Below are 16,864 nucleotides of genomic sequence, written 5' to 3' on the forward strand. Positions count from 1 at the left end.
TCTCTTTGCAAAAGAGAGATATCGGCAAGGAAAAGCTGTATTGTACCTTTGCATTTTTCTCCCAAACGAAAGACACTAGAATGAAAATTTTAAAGCCTCCTGTTAGTGCTTCATCTACACGTTATAGCCCTGAATTTTCCAATGCCTATCTCTTTGCAAAAGAGAGATATTGGCAAGGAAAAGCTGTATTGTACCTTTGCATTTTTCTCCCAAACGAAGGACACTAGAATGAAAATTTTTAAGCCTCCTGTTAGTGCTTCATCTACACGTTATAGCCCTGAATTTTCCAATGCCTATCTCTTTGCAAAAGAGAGATATCGGCAAGGAAAAGCTGTATTGTACCTTTGCATTTTTCTCCCAAACGAAAGACACTAGAATGAAAATTTTAAAGCCTCCTGTTAGTGCTTCATCTACACGTTATAGCCCTGAATTTTCCAATGCCTATCTCTTTGCAAAAGAGAGATATCGGCAAGGAAAAGCTGTATTGTACCTTTGCATTTTTCTCCCAAACTAAAGACACTAGAATGAAAATTTTAAAGCCTACTGTTAGTGCTTCATCTACACGTTATAGCCCTGCATTTTCCAATGCCTATCTCTTTGCAAAAGAGAGATATCGGCAAGGAAAAGCTGCATTGTACTTTTGCATTTTTCTCCCAAACGAAAGACACTAGAATGAAAATTTTAAAGCCTCCTGTTAGTGCTTCATCTGCACGTTATAGCCCTGAATTTTCCAATGCCTAGCTCTTTGCAAAAGAGAGATATTGGCAAGGAAAAGCTGTATTGTACCTTTGCATTTTTCTCCCAAACGAAAGACACTAGAATGAAAATTTTAAAGCCTCCTGTTAGTGCTTCATCTACACGTTATAGCCCTGAATTTTCCAATGCCTATCTCTTTGCAAAAGAGAGATATCGGCAAGGAAAAGCTGTATTGTACCTTTGCATTTTTCTCCCAAACTAAAGACACTAGAATGAAAATTTTAAAGCCTACTGTTAGTGCTTCATCTACACGTTATAGCCCTGAATTTTCCAATGCCTAGCTCTTTGCAAAAGAGAGATATCGGCAAGGAAAAGCTGTATTGTTTTTGCAGTTGGATCGCTTATTGTGATTGCATTCCAACCTGAATCAGGCCCTATTACCTATCACAATGCGCTGCGGGCAGTACAAAATTGGGTTAATATAGGAGTAAAACTCCCAGACCTGTGCTCCTTAACTGTACCTGGTGGCTAGTGGAGCGGCTGCCCAGTAATCAGTGTCCACGCCAGTGCGCACACGGTCCACCCCCTACGGCCACGCTCCCCTTCATCAGCGGCCTCGTGATCCGGAAGGGCGGTGTGTGTGTGACTGACCTTAGGAAGAAACTGGAGCCTCCGCTGCAGTGACCCAGCAACCAGGGCACGGGAGTATACAGCGCCGCTGGGAGTGATGAAGCTGCAGTAAAGATGTCTATTAGACCTAGCCTGCTGCAGCCCTTGTAGATTCTCATAAAACAAGTTCTTCTTTTCTTGTCAAAATTAATAGCTAAGAATAGGCTGCCTGAGGCAGGCCCCTGTTAAGTGGCCTGCTACTGAAGGCACCAACTACAAACTGAGCTCCCTGTTCATGGAAGCGGGGTTATAGAGGAGGATGCGCTGAGCATCTTGGGAACAGTCAAAAGCTTTGAGCCGGTTGGTGCCTCAGATCAAGATCCTACTCTACACCCCAATGTGAATCCTTGTGGAGTCCAGTGTACCCCACAGAAGAAATTAATGTGTCACACCCATTGGCAGCAACCTTAGAATAGCTGCTGACGGGCACAATTGAGAAAGGAAGGGGGGGGGGGACATTTGAATCCAGCACATAGATGCAATTCAAATATGTAATTTGTACCTTCCTATTTTAAAATATAATGGATGAACCTCACCCTGTGAGAACAATCTTCATGATCAAGAGATCTCATATGCAAAATAAGTATGAGTTGGGATAGGGCTGGGGAGGGTGGCTGCTCGGGCAGCCCCTCCCCCGTCAAGTTAAGGAGATTCAACTGAGGACGCACAAGGGAACTCTCGTCTGGGGACAACAACTGCAGGGAGACCACATCTGTTCAGATGAACATGGGAGGGTGGAAGGCTGCCTAATACTGAAGCACCCCCAAACAACAAACCAAATGCAACAACTAGTACAAGCATTCCTGGGGGAAGGTCTGCAGAAGACGGATTTGCATACAGTGATGTCATCCAAGCAGTGGGCCAAAGTTGGCTGGAACCCTCATCTGCATATGAAAAGAGAAAAGGGGTATGCAGGGCATGGCGGCCTTTTGCGGCGCTTGGATGACCCTTAGTTCGCATTAAACACCTCCACCCTCCGTCGGTGTGGGGCTCATGTTGGCTATGCCCCAGCCCCTGAAGCATTCAAGCTGATTTCTTGCAGCAGCTGGGCACTGTAACAGCTCCAGAGCTGCTCTGTAAGGCAAGTAAAAGGGTGTGGGCCCTGCAGCACTACCTGTAGTTTGCATTGTGCATCGGAAGGCACAAAGTAAGCAGACAGGAGGAGAAGTCAGGATAGTGCACAAGGGTATAGAAGGGAGGGGCTCAAGAAAAAAGAAGTGGAAACAGACAGCAAACTAGGCTGGAGAGAGACCTGAGACAAAGAGATCTGAATTATATGAGAGCCGACTAGGGGAAACACAAATTATGCAATCAAGTTTCCCATATTTGGGGAAATCGCAGGGGCAGCACACCCAGAGTGCAATGGGTGAGCCTTGCCCTGGGAGAAGCAACTTCATGATCATAGTATCTCACCTGGCAGGTAAGTAGGAGTTGGGCTAGAGCTGGGGAGGGTCGCTGCTCGGGCACCCCCCTGTCAAGTGAAGGAGATCCAACTGAGGCAGCACAAGGGAACTCTTGAAAGAAGAACAAGGCTAGAGGAAGATCTGAGACAAAGAAATCTGACTTTTACCAGAGCTGACCAGAGGAAAGCACAAACACAGTCCCCCACTACCACAAATAATGCAGTTGAGTTTCCCACATTTGGGGAAATCACAGAGGTCAGCATACCCAGAACGCAATGAATGAACCTAACCCTGGGAGAACAATCTTCATGACCATGGTATCTCCTATGCAAAATAAGTATGATTTGGGATAGGGCTGGGGAGGGCCGCTGCTCAGGCACATCTCTGTCAAGTAAAGGAGATTCAACTGAGGCAGCACAAGGGAACTCTCATCTGGGGACAACAACTGCAGGGAGAACACATATTTTCAGATGAACATGGGAGGGCAGAAGGCTGCCTAATACTGAAGCACCCCCAAACAACAAACCAAATGCAACAACTAGTGCAAGCATTCCTGGGGGAAGGCCTGCCGCAGATGGATTTGCATATGGTGATGTCATCCAAGCAGTGGGTCAAAGTTGGCTTCAACCCTCGTCTGCATATGAAAAGAGAAAAGGGGCATGCAGGGCATGGCGGCCTTTTGCGGCGCTTGGCTGACCCCTAGTTTGCATTAAACACCTCCACCCTCCGTCGGTGTGGGGCTCATGTTGGCTATGCCCCAGCCCCTGAAGCATTCAAGCTGATTTCTTGCTGCAGCTGGGCACTGTAACAGCTCCAGAGCTGCTCTGTAAGGCAAGTAAAAGGGTGTGGGCCCTGCAGCACTACCTGTAGTTTGCATTGTGCGTTGGAAGGCACAAAGTAAGCAGACAGGAGAAGTCTGGAGAGTGCACAAGGGCATAGAAGGCAGCGGCTCAAGAAAAGAGAAGTGGAAACAGACAGCAAACTAGGCTGGAGAGAGACCTGAGACAAAGAGATCTGAATTATACGAGAGCCGACCAGGGGAAACACAAATTATGCAGTCAAGTTTCCCACAGGAGTATATAGGATACGACCCAGTGGTACCTGACGACATAGATACTAACAGCTATTTAATAACATTACGCTAGAAAGTGATTATTAGCAACATATATATCTATATAAACAACCCCGCCAGGGTTGTGCCTTCAAAAATAATCACACACGGACACGCTTTTTAAACCTTTTTTTCACATCTCTTTATTCTTCTTATGCACATGTATGTTAGTTCTGTGATTTTAACCTTTATGTTTCACTGCAGTTTGGGATAATAATATTAATATTTATCCAATTTTAATACATACTTAATAAAGGTTATATTTTATGATTCATTCATTCTGTCCAGTGCGTCAACAGTGCAGATTTCTTCTTGTTTTTTCTCCCAAATTCTATAACAATGACAGTAAATGTTGTTTCTTTTCAAACAGAACTTTCTTGACCATGCTTCTTGCTTGAAAGATCTGGGAGCACATGGAAAACAGTACAAACCATGCAGTATCACAAGAGCCTTTATTTGATATTTCATGAAGATAGAGCAGAATTGAGGACACGTCAACTATTTCTGCCGAAGGTGGTTCATCTTTCCACATGGTGCCTTTGGCCACTGACACCTTCGTTGAGTCAAAGTCTCTGGCTGTGGTCAGAACTTTGAAAATTTATGTCACCAGAACGGTTCAGATTAGGAAAACAGAGGCTCTGTTTGTCCTGTATGCTCCCAACAGGATTGGGTGTCCTGCTTCCATGTAGACAATTATGCGCTGGATCTGTGGTAAGATTCAGCATGCTCATTCCACGGCAGGATTGCCGTTACTGAATTAGGTGAAGACCCATTCTACTAGAAAGGTGGGTTCATCCTGGGCAGCTGGTCGGGGAGTCTCGGCATTGCAACTTTGCCGAGCAGCTATTTAGTAAACACTTTTGCTAAGTTTTACAAGTTTTAGAGTAAAGGAGATTCAACTGAGGCAGCACAAGGGAACTCTCATCTGGGGACAACAACTGCAGTGAGAACACATATTTTCAGATGAACATGGGAGGGCAGAAGGCTGCCTAATACTGAAGCACCCCCAAACAACAAACCAAATGCAACAACTAGTACAAGCATTCCTGGGGGAAGGTCTGCAGAAGACGGATATGCATATAGTGATGTCATCCAAGCAGTGGGCCAAAGTTGGCTGGAACCCTCATCTGCATATGAAAAGAGAAAAGGGGTATGCAGGGCATGGCGGCCTTTTGCGGCGCTTGGATGACCCTTAGTTCGCATTAAACACCCCCACCCTCCTTCGGTGTGGGGCTCATGTTGGCCATGCCCCAGCCCCTGAAGCATTCAAGCTGATTTCTTGCAGCAGCTTGGCACTGTAACAGCTCCAGAGCTGCTCTGTAAGGCAAGTAAAAGGGTGTGGGCCCTGCAGCACTACCTGTAGTTTGCATTGTGCATTGGAAGGCACAAAGTAAGCAGACAGGAGGAGAAGTCAGGATAGTCCACAAGGGTATAGAAGGGAGGGGCTCAAGAAAAAAGAAGTGGAAACAGACAGCAAACTAGGCTGGAGAGAGACCTGAGACAAAGAGATCTGAATTATATGAGAGCCGACCAGGGGAAACATAAATTATGCAGTCAAGTTTCCCACATTTGGGGAAATCGCAGGGGCAGCACACCCAGGTGAGATACTATAATCAGGAAGGTGCTTCTCCCAGGGCAAGGCTCACCCATTGCACACTGGGTGTGCTGCTCCTACGATTTCCCCAAATGTGGGACACTTGACTGCATAATTTGTGTTTCCTCTGGTCGGCTCTCGTATAATTCAGATCTCTTTGTCTCAGGTCTCTCTCCAGCCTAGTTTGCTCTCTGTTTCCACTTCTTTTTTCTTGAGCCCCTCCCTTCTATACCCTTGTGCACTATCCTGACTTCTCCTCCCGTCTGCTTACTTTGTGCCTTCCAATGCACAATGCAAACTACAGGTAGTGCTGCAGGGCCCACACCCTTTTACTTGCCTTACAGAGCAGCTCTGGAGCTGTTACAGTGCCCAGCTGCTGCAAGAAATCAGCTTGAATGCTTCATGGGATGGGGCATGGCCAACATGAGCCCCACACCAAAGGAGGGTGGGGGTGTTTAATGCGATCTAGGGGTCATCCAAGCACCGCAAAAGGCCGCCATGCCCTGCACGCCCCTTTTCTCTTTTCATATGCAGATGAGGGTTGAAGCCAACTTTGACCCACTGCTTGGATAACATCACCATATGCAAATCCATCTGCTGCAGGCCTTCCCCCAGGAATGCTTGCACTAGTTGTTGCATTTGGTTTGTTGTTTGGGGGTGCTTCAGTATTAGGCAGCCTTCTGCCCTCCCATGTTCATCTGAAAATATGTGTTCTCCCTGCAGTTGTTGTCCCCATATGAGAGTTCCCTTGTGCTGCCTCAGTTGAATCTCCTTTACTTGACAGAGATGTGCCTGAGCAGCGGCCCTCCCCAGCCCTATCCCAAATCATACTTATTTTGCATAGGAGACACCATGGTCATGAAAATTGTTCACCCAGGGTGAGGTTCATTCATTGCATTCTGGGTATGCTGACCCCTGTGATTTACCCAAATGTGCGAAACTCGCCTGCATTATTTGTGGTAGTTGGGGACTGTGTTTGTGTTTTCCGCTGGTCAGCTCTGGTAAAAGTCAGATTTCTTTGTCTCAGATCTTCCTCTAGCCTTGTTCTTCTTTCGAGAGTTCCATTGTGCTGCCTCAGTTGGATCTCCTTCACTTGACAGGGGGGTGCCCGAGCAGCGACCCTCCCCAGCTCTAGCCCAACTCCTACTTACCTGCCAGGTGAGATACTATGATCTTGAAGGTGCTTCTCCCAGGGCAAGGCTCAACCATTGCACTCTGGGTGTGCTGCCCCTGCGATTTCCCCAAATATGGGAAACTTGACTGCATAATTTGTGTTTCCCCTGGTCGGCTCTCGTATAATTCAGATCTCTTTGTCTCAGGTCTCTCTCCAGCCTAGTTTGCTGTCTGTTTCCACTTCTCTTTTCTTGAGCCGCTCCCTTCTATGCCCTTGCGCACTATCCTGACTTCTCCCGTCTGCTTACTTTGTGCCTTCCAACGCACAATGCGAACTACAGGTAGTGCTGCAGGGCCCACACCCTTTTATTTGCCTTACAGAGCAGCTCTGGAGCTGTTACAGTGCCCAGCTGCTGCAAGAAATCAGCTTGAATGCTTCAGGGGCTGGGGCATAGCCAACATGAGCCCCACACCGAAGGAGGGTGGAGGTGTTTAATGCGAACTAGGGGTCATCCAAGCGCCGCAAAAGGCTGCCATGCCCTGCATAACCCTTTTCTCTTTTCATATGCAGATGAGGGTTCCAGCCAACTTTGGCCCACTGCTTGGATGACATCACCGTATGCAAATTCGTCTCCTGCAGACCTTCCCCCAGGAATGCTTGTACTAGTTATTGCATATGGTTTGATATTTGATGGTGCTTCAGTATTAGGCAGCCTTCCGCCCTCCCATGTTCATCTGAAAAAATGTGGTCTCCCTGCAGTTGTTGTCCCCAGACGAGAGTTCCCTTGTGCTTCCTCAGTTGAATCTCCTTAACTTGACGGGGGAGGGGCTTGCCCGAGCAGCCACCCTCCCCAGCCCTATCCCAACTCATACTTATTTTGCATATGAGATCTCTATATCATGAAGATTGTTATCACAGGGTGAAGTTCATCCATTATATTTTAAAATAGGAAGGTTCAAATTACATATTTGAATTGCATCTATGTGCTGGATTCAAATGTCCCCCCCCCTTCCTTTCTCAATTGTGCCCGTCAGCAGCTATTCTAAGGTTGCTGCCAATGGGTGTGACACATTAATTTCTTCTGTGGGGTACACTGGACTCCACAAGGATTCACATTGGGGTGTAGAGTAGGATCTTGATCTGAGGCACCAACCGGCTCAAAGCTTTTGACTGTTCCCAAGATGCTCAGCGCATTCTCCTCTATAACCCCGCTTCCATGAACAGGGAGCTCAGTTTGTAGTTGGTGCCTTCAGTAGCAGGCCACTTAACAGGGGCCTGCCTCAGGCAGCCTATTCTTAGCTATTAATTTTGACAAGAAAATAAGAACTTTTTTTATGAGAATCTACAAGGGCTGCAGCAGGCTAGGTCTAATAGACATCTTTACTGCAGCTTCATCACTCCCAGCGGCGCTGTATACTCCCGTGCCCTGGTTGCTGGGTCACTGCAGCGGAGGCTCCGGTTTCTTCCTAAGGTCAGTCACACACGCACCGCCCTTCCGGATCACGAGGCCGCTGATGAAGGGGAGCGTGGCCGTAGGGGGTGGACCGTGTGCGCACTGGCGTGGACACTGATTACTGGGCAGCCGCTCCACGAGCCACCAGGTACAGTTAAGGAGCACAGGTCTGGGGTTTTTTCTCCCATATTAAACCAATTTTGTACTGCCCGCAGCGCATTGTGATAGGTAATAGGGCCTGATTCAGGTTGGATTGCAATCACAGTAAGCGATCCAACTGCAAAAATTGCTAAGAGCATACGCATGTGCCTGCATTTTCTGCGGCACCCCGCAGAGAATGCGATCGCCTCTGCCTGTCAATCGGGGCAGGGGGGGAGAGGGGGGTCAGCAACACTCCATTTCCAAGTCAGGGATGGAGCGGTGCGGGGGCAAGGCTTCAAAATGGGGTCTGCAACGGAGTAGACACAGGGGGCGTGGTCACAGCGGCTGTATGACATCACATTCAGCCGCTGTGATCACAAAAATGGTGGCGGCTTCCTGCGCGCACATACAGTCTGCACCAGCAGGAGGCTACACCATTTTTTATGATCACGCTGAACTGCAGTGCGACTGCAATTACAGATTGGTCAAGAAGGGAGGCGTCATGCTGGGTGGCCATGTCCTGTCACTGTGCAGGAGCCAGCACCGCTCACACACTAGTCCCCGGGTGCAGCCCCCAACCCCCGGGACACCCGGAGCAACAAAATGTAGATTCAGGCCACCAGGCCACACCCCTACCTATGAAACCATGCCTCCTTTTTACCATTGCGCTGCTTATCTGCGCGCACTGCATTACAATCTCCTTCGCCACCTCTCTGGGTGTCACCAGTGATAGTGACACCTCTGCCATGCTTGTAGCAGCTGGTCCTAAGATCTACGCCTCAAGCCCTGAGTGTTTGCCCTTGTGACTTGTTGATCATCATAGCGAAGCAGATGCTTACAGAAAACTGCAGGGGCTTAGATTGAAAATAAAAAAATATATGGGTATAAGGTAGAGAGGAGCGGGTTCGGTTCTCCGAGAACCGAATTCCCCACGAACTCCACGTGGTTTACACTGGTCCGAGGCAGGCTCGGTTGTTCCCGCCTGACTCGGAAAACCTGAACAAGGGAAAATGTCATCATCCCGCTGTCGGATTCTCGCGAGATTCGGATTTCATATAAAGAGCTGCGCGTTGCCGCCATTTTTACTCGTGCATTGAAGAGGGAGCGGAGAGGACGTGGCTATGTTCTCTCAGTGGAAATCTCAATATCAGTGCTCAGTATCAGTGGTTACTTATTGCTGCTCAGTAATACTAGTAGTGTGTCTCTCCTGCTCAGTGTCAGTTCTCAGTAGTATCCTCATCAGTGCTCAGTATCACTGCTCATTGTCTTGTGCTGCATTGTGGTGCTCAGCATACTACAGTACATTACTAATAGTCCAGTGCTGCATCTTGCTGCTCAGTGTCAGTTCTAGTATCCTCATCAGTGCTCACTATCACTGCTCATTACATTGTGGTGTTCTGTATACTACAGTAACATAGTAATATAGTAACATATAGTAATATAGTTTTTGAGGTTGAAAAGAGGCAAATTGCCCATCGTGTTCAACCTGTTTTAAGTTGTGATGATTCTACATACTTGCTGAATAATGTTTTATGACTAGTTAACTACTACAACTCATGTTACCCCCGGATTAACCATGTTGATATTTTAAGTATTATAACCTTGGATAGCTTTTTCATTCAGAAATGTATCCATTCCTTTTTTAAATCCAATTACAGAGTCCGCCATTACCACCTTCCCTGGCAGGGAATTCCACATCCTGATTGCCCTAACAGTGAAGATCATAGTATCTCACCTGGCAGGTAAGTAGGAGTTGGGCTAGAGCTGTGGAGGATTGCTGCTTGGGCACCCCCTGTCAAGTGAAGGAGATCCAACTGAGGCAGCACAAGGGAACTCTCGAAAGAAGAACAAGGCTAGAGGAAGATCTGAGACAAAGAAATCTGACTTTTACCAGAGCTGACCAGAGGAAAGCACAAACACAGTCCCCCACTACCACAAATAATGCAGTCGAGTTTCCCACATTTGGGGAAATCACAGGGGTCAGCATACCCAGAATGCAATGAATGAACCTCACCCTGGGAGAACAATCTTCATGACCAAGGTATCTCCTATGCAAAATAAGTATGATTTGGGATAGGGCTGGGGAGGGCCGCTGCTCAGGCACATCTCTGTCAAGTAAAGGAGATTCAACTGAGGCAGCACAAGGGAACTCTCATCTGGGGACAACAACTGCAGGGAGAACACATATTTTCAGATGAACATGGGAGGGCAGAAGGCTGCCTAAAACTGAAGCACCCCCAAACAACGAACCAAATGCAACTACTAGTGCAAGCATTCCTGGGGGAAGGCCTGCAGCAGATGGATTTGCATATGGTGATGTCATCCAAGCAGTGGGTCAAAGTTGGCTTCAACCCTCGTCTGCATATGAAAAGAAAAAAGGGGTGTGCAGGGCATGGCGGCCTTTTGCGGCGCTTGGATGACCCCTAGCTCGCATTAAACACCTCCACCCTCCTTCGGTGTGGGGCTCATGTTGGCTATGCCCCAGCCCCTGAAGCATTCAAGCTGATTTCTTGCAGCAGCTGGGCACTGTAACAGCTCCAGAGCTGCTCTGTAAAGCAAGTAAAAGGGTGTGGGCCCTGCAGCACTACCTGTAGTTTGCATTGTGCGTTGGAAGGCACAAAGTAAGCAGATGGGAGAAGTCAGGATAGTGCACAAGGGTATAGAAGGGAGGGGCTCAAGAAAAAAGAAGTGGAAACAGACAGCAAACTAGGCTGGAGAGAGACCTGAGACAAAGAGATCTGAATTATATGAGAGCCGACCAGGGGAAACACAAATTATGCAGTCAAGTTTCCCACATTTGGGGAAATCGCAGGGGCAGCACAGCCAGAGTGCAATGGGTGAGCCTTGCCCTGGGAGAAGCATCTTCATGATCATAGTATCTCACCTGGCAGGTAAGTAGGAGTTGGGCTAGAGCTGGCGAGGGTCGCTGCTCGGGCACCCCCCTGTCAAGTGAAGGAGATCCAACTGAGGCAGCAAAAGGGAACTCTCGAAAGAAGAACAAGGCTAGAGGAAGATCTGAGACAAAGAAATCTGACTTTTACCAGAGCTGACCAGAGGAAAGCACAAACACAGTCCCCCACTACCACAAATAATGCAGTTGAGTTTCCCACATTTGGGGAAATCACAGGGGTCAGCATACCCAGAATGCAATGAATGAACCTAACCCTGGGAGAACAATCTTCATGACCATGGTATCTCCTATGCAAAATAAGTATGATTTGGGATAGGGCTGGGGAGGGCCGCTGCTCAGGCACATCTCTGTCAAGTAAAGGAGATTCAACTGAGGCAGCACAAGGGAACTCTCATCTGGGGACAACAACTGCAGGGAGAACACATATTTTCAGATGAACATGGGAGGGCAGAAGGCTGCCTAATACTGAAGCACCCCCAAACAACAAACCAAATGCAACAACTAGTGCAAGCATTCCTGGGGGAAGGCCTGCAGCAGATGGATTTGAATATGGTGATGTCATCCAAGCAGTGGGTCAAAGTTGGCTTCAACCCTCGTCTGCATATGAAAAGAATAAAGGGGTGTGCAGGGCATGGCGGCCTTTTGCGGCGCTTGGATGACCCCTAGTTCGCATTAAACACCTCCACCCTCCTTCGGTGTGGGGCTCATGTTGGCTATGCCCCAGCCCCTGAAGCATTCAAGCTGATTTCTTGCAGCAGCTGGGCACTGTAACAGCTCCAGAGCTGCTCTGTAAAGCAAGTAAAAGGGTGTGGGCCCTGCAGCACTACCTGTAGTTTGTATTGTGCGTTGGAAGGCACAAAGTAAGCAGACGGGAGAAGTCAGGATAGTGCACAAGGGTATAGAAGGGAGGGGCTCAAGAAAAAAGAAGTGGAAACAGACAGCAAACTAGGCTGGAGAGAGACCTGAGACAAAGAGATCTGAATTATATGAGAGCCGACCAGGGGAAACACAAATTATGCAGTCAAGTTTCCCACATTTGGGGAAATCGCAGGGGCAGCACACCCAGAGTGCAATGGGTGAGCCTTGCCCTGGGAGAAGCATCTTCATGATCATAGTATCTCACCTGGCAGGTAAGTAGGAGTTGGGCTAGAGCTGGGGAGGGTCGCTGCTCGGGCACCCCCCTGTCAAGTGAAGGAGATCCAACTGAGGCAGCACAAGGGAACTCTCGAAAGAAGAACAAGGCTAGAGGAAGATCTGAGACAAAGAAATCTGACTTTTACCAGAGCTGACCAGAGGAAAGCACAAACACAGTCCCCCACTACCACAAATAATGCAGTTGAGTTTCCCACATTTGGGGAAATCACAGGGGTCAGCATACCCAGAATGCAATGAATTAACCTAACCCTGGGAGAACAATCTTCATGACCATGGTATCTCCTATGCAAAATAAGTATGATTTGGGATAGGGCTGGGGAGGGCCGCTGCTCAGGCACATCTCTGTCAAGTAAAGGAGATTCAACTGAGGCAGCACAAGGGAACTCTCATCTGGGGACAACAACTGCAGGGAGAACACATATTTTCAGATGAACATGGGAGGGCAGAAGGCTGCCTAATACTGAAGCACCCCCAAACAACAAACCAAATGCAACAACTAGTGCAAGCATTCCTGGGGGAAGGCCTGCCGCAGATGGATTTGCATATGGTGATGTCATCCAAGCAGTGGGTCAAAATTGGTTCAAACACCTTTGCAAAGTTCTATAAGTTTGATACCCTGGCTGAGGAGGACCTCCTGTTTGCTCAATCGGTGCTGCAAAGTCATCCGCACTCTCCTGCCCGTTTGGGAGCTTTGGTATTATCCCCATGGTCCTTACGGAGTCCCCAGCATCCTCTAGGACGTAAGAGAAAATAAGATTTTAAACCTACCGGTAAATCTTTTTCTCGTAGTCCGTAGAGGATGCTGGGTGCCCGTCCCAAGTGCGGTCTACTTCTGCAAGACTTGTATATAGTTATTGCTTACATAAGGGTTATATGTTAGTTTTCATCGGTCTTGGACTGATGCTATGTTGTTTTCATACTGTTAACTGGGTAGTATATCACAAGTTATACGGTGTGATTGGTGTGGCTGGTATGAATCTTGACCTTGGATTAACAAAAATCCTTTCCTCGTACTGTCCGTCTCCTCTGGGCACAGTTTCTCTAACTGAGGTATGGAGGAGGGGCATAGAGGGAGGAGCCAGTGCACACCCAGATCTAAAGTCTTTCTTAAAGTGCCCATGTCTGCTGCGGAGCCCGTCTATCCCCCATGGTCCTTACGGAGTCCCCATCATCCTCTACGGACTACGAGAAAAAAAAATTACCGGTAGGTTTAAAATGTTATTTTTTTCTCTGCAACCCACTGCTAAATTGTGCTTCCTAGCTGTTTTTTATAAAATCACTTAATTAAATCTAACTCTGATTACGTCAGAGAAGGCCAGGTACCCTACACCATAAGAGGGGGTTTGAAATTTTGACTTGTCTACTTAAAGATCACCAAAATCTGATGACAAGGTCAATTACATCCCTGGGTGGGATTGAACCACCAACCTTTTGGTTAATAGCCCATGTAAGTGCAAGAAATCCTGAAGCACTCACTCATCATGGGAAAGTACCAATGTGTTTCTTACAAAAATTCTCCAGATTATTGACTTTTTAAAGTTTTTCTAGGAAACGTTCTAGATGAATGCTTATTAGCCTTTGTCAGTATTGACTTTCGCAAGGTGTCTCTGTGGCGCAATCGGTTAGCATGTTTGGCTATTAACCAAAAGGTTGGTGGTTCAATCCCACCCAGGGATGTAATTGAACTTGTAATCAGATTTTGGTGATCTTTAAGTAGACAAGTCAAAATTTCAAAAACCCCCCTTATGGTGTAGGGTACCTGGCCTTCTCTGATGTAATCAGAGTTAGATTTGATTAAGTGATTTTATAAAAAAACAGCTAGGAAGCACAATTTAGCAGTGAGTTGCAGAGAAAAAAAATTATGCTGGCAGAAAAGTCCAATTGAGTGATTAAACAGCTCTTCATTTTCTGATTTTATGTTTATGCTAACAAATTTGCTCTCTGAAAAGTGTCCACAAAGCCAAGTCTCTGATTAACACCTTTGTAGGAATGGTTTTTCACCTATTACTGAATTAAACTTGCTTCATTGGAAAGGCATCAAAGATGCATCCTCATTTCAATGTCTACTGAAATAATACAGGTTGACACCAGGAAACGTCACTGCATCCTTGCTGCTTCCTCATGGGGAAGTCTGTTTAATGTGAAAACAAGGTGATATCTAATCAGCACACAGGTAAGGAATTAAGAAAATCTTTCTTTATGGGTGAAGATGTTTCTCACAAATTGTTGTCCCAATGCATCATTGAAATTCAAGATGGAAGATGATTTTCATATATCACTTGTACATTTTGCATTGCTCTTCTGGTGACAATGTAGTTTGTTTTTGTCAATTACCATTTCAGTAATAGGGTAAAGAAAATTAAGTGGATTTTTTAAAGAAAACAATGCTGTCAATATACTATTAAAACAAATTAAAATGATAAAAGTTATTGTACTTTAAGTAAAAATAAAAGTGCCAAAATATCAATCCCAGTTTTTGATTACTTTAATTATAAAAAAAAAAATGCACATAGCAGAGGATAGTTTCGATCAATCGACCTCTGGGTTATGGGCCCAGCATGCTTCCATTGCACTACTCTGCTGCTCATGGAAGTGTCAGAGATCCTGAAGACTAAATTGATTAAAGGCCTTAAAGTACTGGACTATAAGGAAAGACTTACTAGGCTGAATATTTATACACTAGAAAAGAGGTGCCTAAGAGGAGATATTATTAATATCTTCAAATATGTAAAGATACATAACAAAGAGTTATCAGAGGAATTATTTATTAAAAGAACACGTGGTCACTCGCTGCGACTGGAGGAAAGTTCAGAACGCAATGGAGGAAAGGTTTCTTCACTGTTAGGGCAATCAGGATGTGGAATTCCCTTCTTCCCTCCCATGTTCATCTGAAAATATGTGTTCTCCCTGCAGTTGTTGTCCCCAGATGAGAGTTCCCTTGTGCTGCCTCAGTTGAATCTCCTTTACTTGACAGAGATGTGCCTGAGCAGCGGCCCTCCCCAGCCCTATCCCAAATCATACTTATTTTGCATAGGAGATACCATGGTCATGAAGATTGTTCTCCCAGGGTGAGGTTCATTCATTGCATTCTGGGTATGCTGACCCCTGTGATTTCCCCAAATGTGGGAAACTCGCCTGCATTTTTTGTGGTAGTGGGGGACTGTGTTTGTGTTTTCCTCTGGTCAGCTCTGGTAAAAGTCAGATTTCTTTGTCTCATATATTCCTCTAGCCTTGTTCTTCTTTCGAGAGTACCCTTGTGCTGCCTCAGTTGGATCTCCTTCACTTGACAGGGGGGTGCCCGAGCAGTGACCCTCCCCAGCTCTAGCCCAACTCCTACTTACCTGCCAGGTGAGATACTATGATCATGAAGGTGCTTCTCCAAGGGCAAGGCTCACCCATTGCACTCTGGGTGTGCTGCTCCTGCGATTTCCCCAAATGTGGGAAACTTGATTGCATAATTTGTGTTTCCCCTGGTCGGCTCTCGTATAATTCAGATCTCTTTGTCTCAGGTCTCTCTCCAGCCTAGTTTGCTGTCTGTTTCCACTTCTCTTTTCTGGAGCCACTGCCTTCTATGCCCTTGCGCACTATCCTGACTTCTCCCGTCTGCTTACTTTGTGCCTTCCAACACACAATGCGAACTACAGGTAGTGCTGCAGGGCCCACACCCTTTTAGTTGCCTTACAGAGCAGCTCTGGAGCTGTTACAGTGCCCAGCTGCTGCAAGAAATCAGCTTGAATGCTTCAGGGGCTGGGGCATAGCCAACATGAGCCCCACACCAAAGGAGGGTGGGGGTGTTTAATGCGAACTAGGGGTCATCCAAGCACCGCAAAAGGCCGCCATGCCCTGCATGCCCCTTTTCTATTTTCATATGCAAATGAGGGTTCCAGCCAACTTTGGCCCACTGCTTGGATGACATCACCGTATGCAAATCCGTCTGCTGCAGACCTTCCCCCAGGAATGCTTGTACTAGTTGTTGCATATGGTTTGATATTTGATGGTGCTTCAGTATTAGGCAGCCTTCCGCCCTCCCATGTTCATCTGAAAAGATGTGGTCTCCCTGCAGTTGTTGTCCCCAGACGAGAGTTCCCTTGTGCTTCCTCAGTTGAATCTCCTTAACTTGACGGGGGAGGGGCCGAGCAGCCACCCTCCCCAGCCCTATCCCAACTCATACTTATTTTGCATATGAGATCTCTTGATCATGAAGATTGTTCTCACAGGGTGAAGTTCATCCATTATATTTTAAAATAGGAAGGTACAAATTACATATTTGAATTGCATCTATGTGCTGGATTCAAATGTCCCCCCCCCCCCCTTCCTTTCTCAATTGTGCCCATCAGCAGCTATTCTAAGGTTGCTGCCAATGGGTGTGACACATTAATTTCTTCTGTGGGGTACACAGGACTCCACAAGGATTCACATTGGGGTGTAGAGTAGGATCTTGATCTGAGGCACCAACCGGCTCAAAGCTTTTGACTGTTCCCAAGATGCTCAGTGCATCCTCCTCTATAACCCCGCTTCCATGAACAGGGAGCTCAGTTTGTAGTTGGTGCCTTCAGTAGCAGGCCACTTAACAGGGGCCTGCCTCAGGCAGCCTATTCTTAGCTATTCATTTTGACA

General features: G+C 46.9%; 10 non-coding genes and 3 pseudogenes across 10 annotated transcripts; 6 read left to right on the plus strand and 7 right to left on the minus strand.

Annotated features, from left to right (window-relative positions):
* Nucleotides 1-2,658: 2,658 nt before the first annotated feature.
* LOC135001345 (U1 spliceosomal RNA) lies at nucleotides 2,659-2,793 on the minus strand (annotated as a pseudogene).
* Nucleotides 2,794-2,945: 152 nt separating this feature from the next.
* On the minus strand, nucleotides 2,946-3,109 carry LOC135001309 (U1 spliceosomal RNA). Its single transcript, XR_010202825.1, has one exon. It is a non-coding gene; the product is annotated as a U1 spliceosomal RNA (small nuclear RNA).
* A 2,361-nt stretch (nucleotides 3,110-5,470) lies between these two features.
* LOC135001347 (U1 spliceosomal RNA) lies at nucleotides 5,471-5,626 on the plus strand. The gene has a single exon (XR_010202856.1). It is a non-coding gene; the product is annotated as a U1 spliceosomal RNA (small nuclear RNA).
* A 674-nt stretch (nucleotides 5,627-6,300) lies between these two features.
* Nucleotides 6,301-6,464, plus strand: LOC135001327 (U1 spliceosomal RNA). The gene has a single exon (XR_010202841.1). It is a non-coding gene; the product is annotated as a U1 spliceosomal RNA (small nuclear RNA).
* A 152-nt stretch (nucleotides 6,465-6,616) lies between these two features.
* LOC135001343 (U1 spliceosomal RNA) lies at nucleotides 6,617-6,779 on the plus strand. The gene has a single exon (XR_010202853.1). It is a non-coding gene; the product is annotated as a U1 spliceosomal RNA (small nuclear RNA).
* Nucleotides 6,780-10,082: 3,303 nt separating this feature from the next.
* LOC135001301 (U1 spliceosomal RNA) lies at nucleotides 10,083-10,246 on the minus strand. The gene has a single exon (XR_010202817.1). It is a non-coding gene; the product is annotated as a U1 spliceosomal RNA (small nuclear RNA).
* Nucleotides 10,247-10,938: 692 nt separating this feature from the next.
* LOC135001338 (U1 spliceosomal RNA) lies at nucleotides 10,939-11,080 on the minus strand (annotated as a pseudogene).
* A 152-nt stretch (nucleotides 11,081-11,232) lies between these two features.
* LOC135001333 (U1 spliceosomal RNA) lies at nucleotides 11,233-11,396 on the minus strand. The gene has a single exon (XR_010202844.1). It is a non-coding gene; the product is annotated as a U1 spliceosomal RNA (small nuclear RNA).
* A 692-nt stretch (nucleotides 11,397-12,088) lies between these two features.
* LOC135001329 (U1 spliceosomal RNA) lies at nucleotides 12,089-12,230 on the minus strand (annotated as a pseudogene).
* A 152-nt stretch (nucleotides 12,231-12,382) lies between these two features.
* On the minus strand, nucleotides 12,383-12,546 carry LOC135001344 (U1 spliceosomal RNA). The gene has a single exon (XR_010202854.1). It is a non-coding gene; the product is annotated as a U1 spliceosomal RNA (small nuclear RNA).
* A 1,304-nt stretch (nucleotides 12,547-13,850) lies between these two features.
* On the plus strand, nucleotides 13,851-13,924 carry TRNAN-AUU (transfer RNA asparagine (anticodon AUU)). The gene has a single exon. It is a non-coding gene; the product is annotated as a tRNA-Asn (tRNA).
* Nucleotides 13,925-15,264: 1,340 nt separating this feature from the next.
* On the plus strand, nucleotides 15,265-15,428 carry LOC135001311 (U1 spliceosomal RNA). The gene has a single exon (XR_010202827.1). It is a non-coding gene; the product is annotated as a U1 spliceosomal RNA (small nuclear RNA).
* Nucleotides 15,429-15,580: 152 nt separating this feature from the next.
* Nucleotides 15,581-15,743, plus strand: LOC135001339 (U1 spliceosomal RNA). Its single transcript, XR_010202848.1, has one exon. It is a non-coding gene; the product is annotated as a U1 spliceosomal RNA (small nuclear RNA).
* Nucleotides 15,744-16,864: the final 1,121 nt, after the last annotated feature.

This window comes from Pseudophryne corroboree, unplaced genomic scaffold (genome assembly GCF_028390025.1).
Source record: "Pseudophryne corroboree isolate aPseCor3 unplaced genomic scaffold, aPseCor3.hap2 scaffold_1636, whole genome shotgun sequence".
NCBI lineage: Eukaryota > Metazoa > Chordata > Amphibia > Anura > Myobatrachidae > Pseudophryne > Pseudophryne corroboree.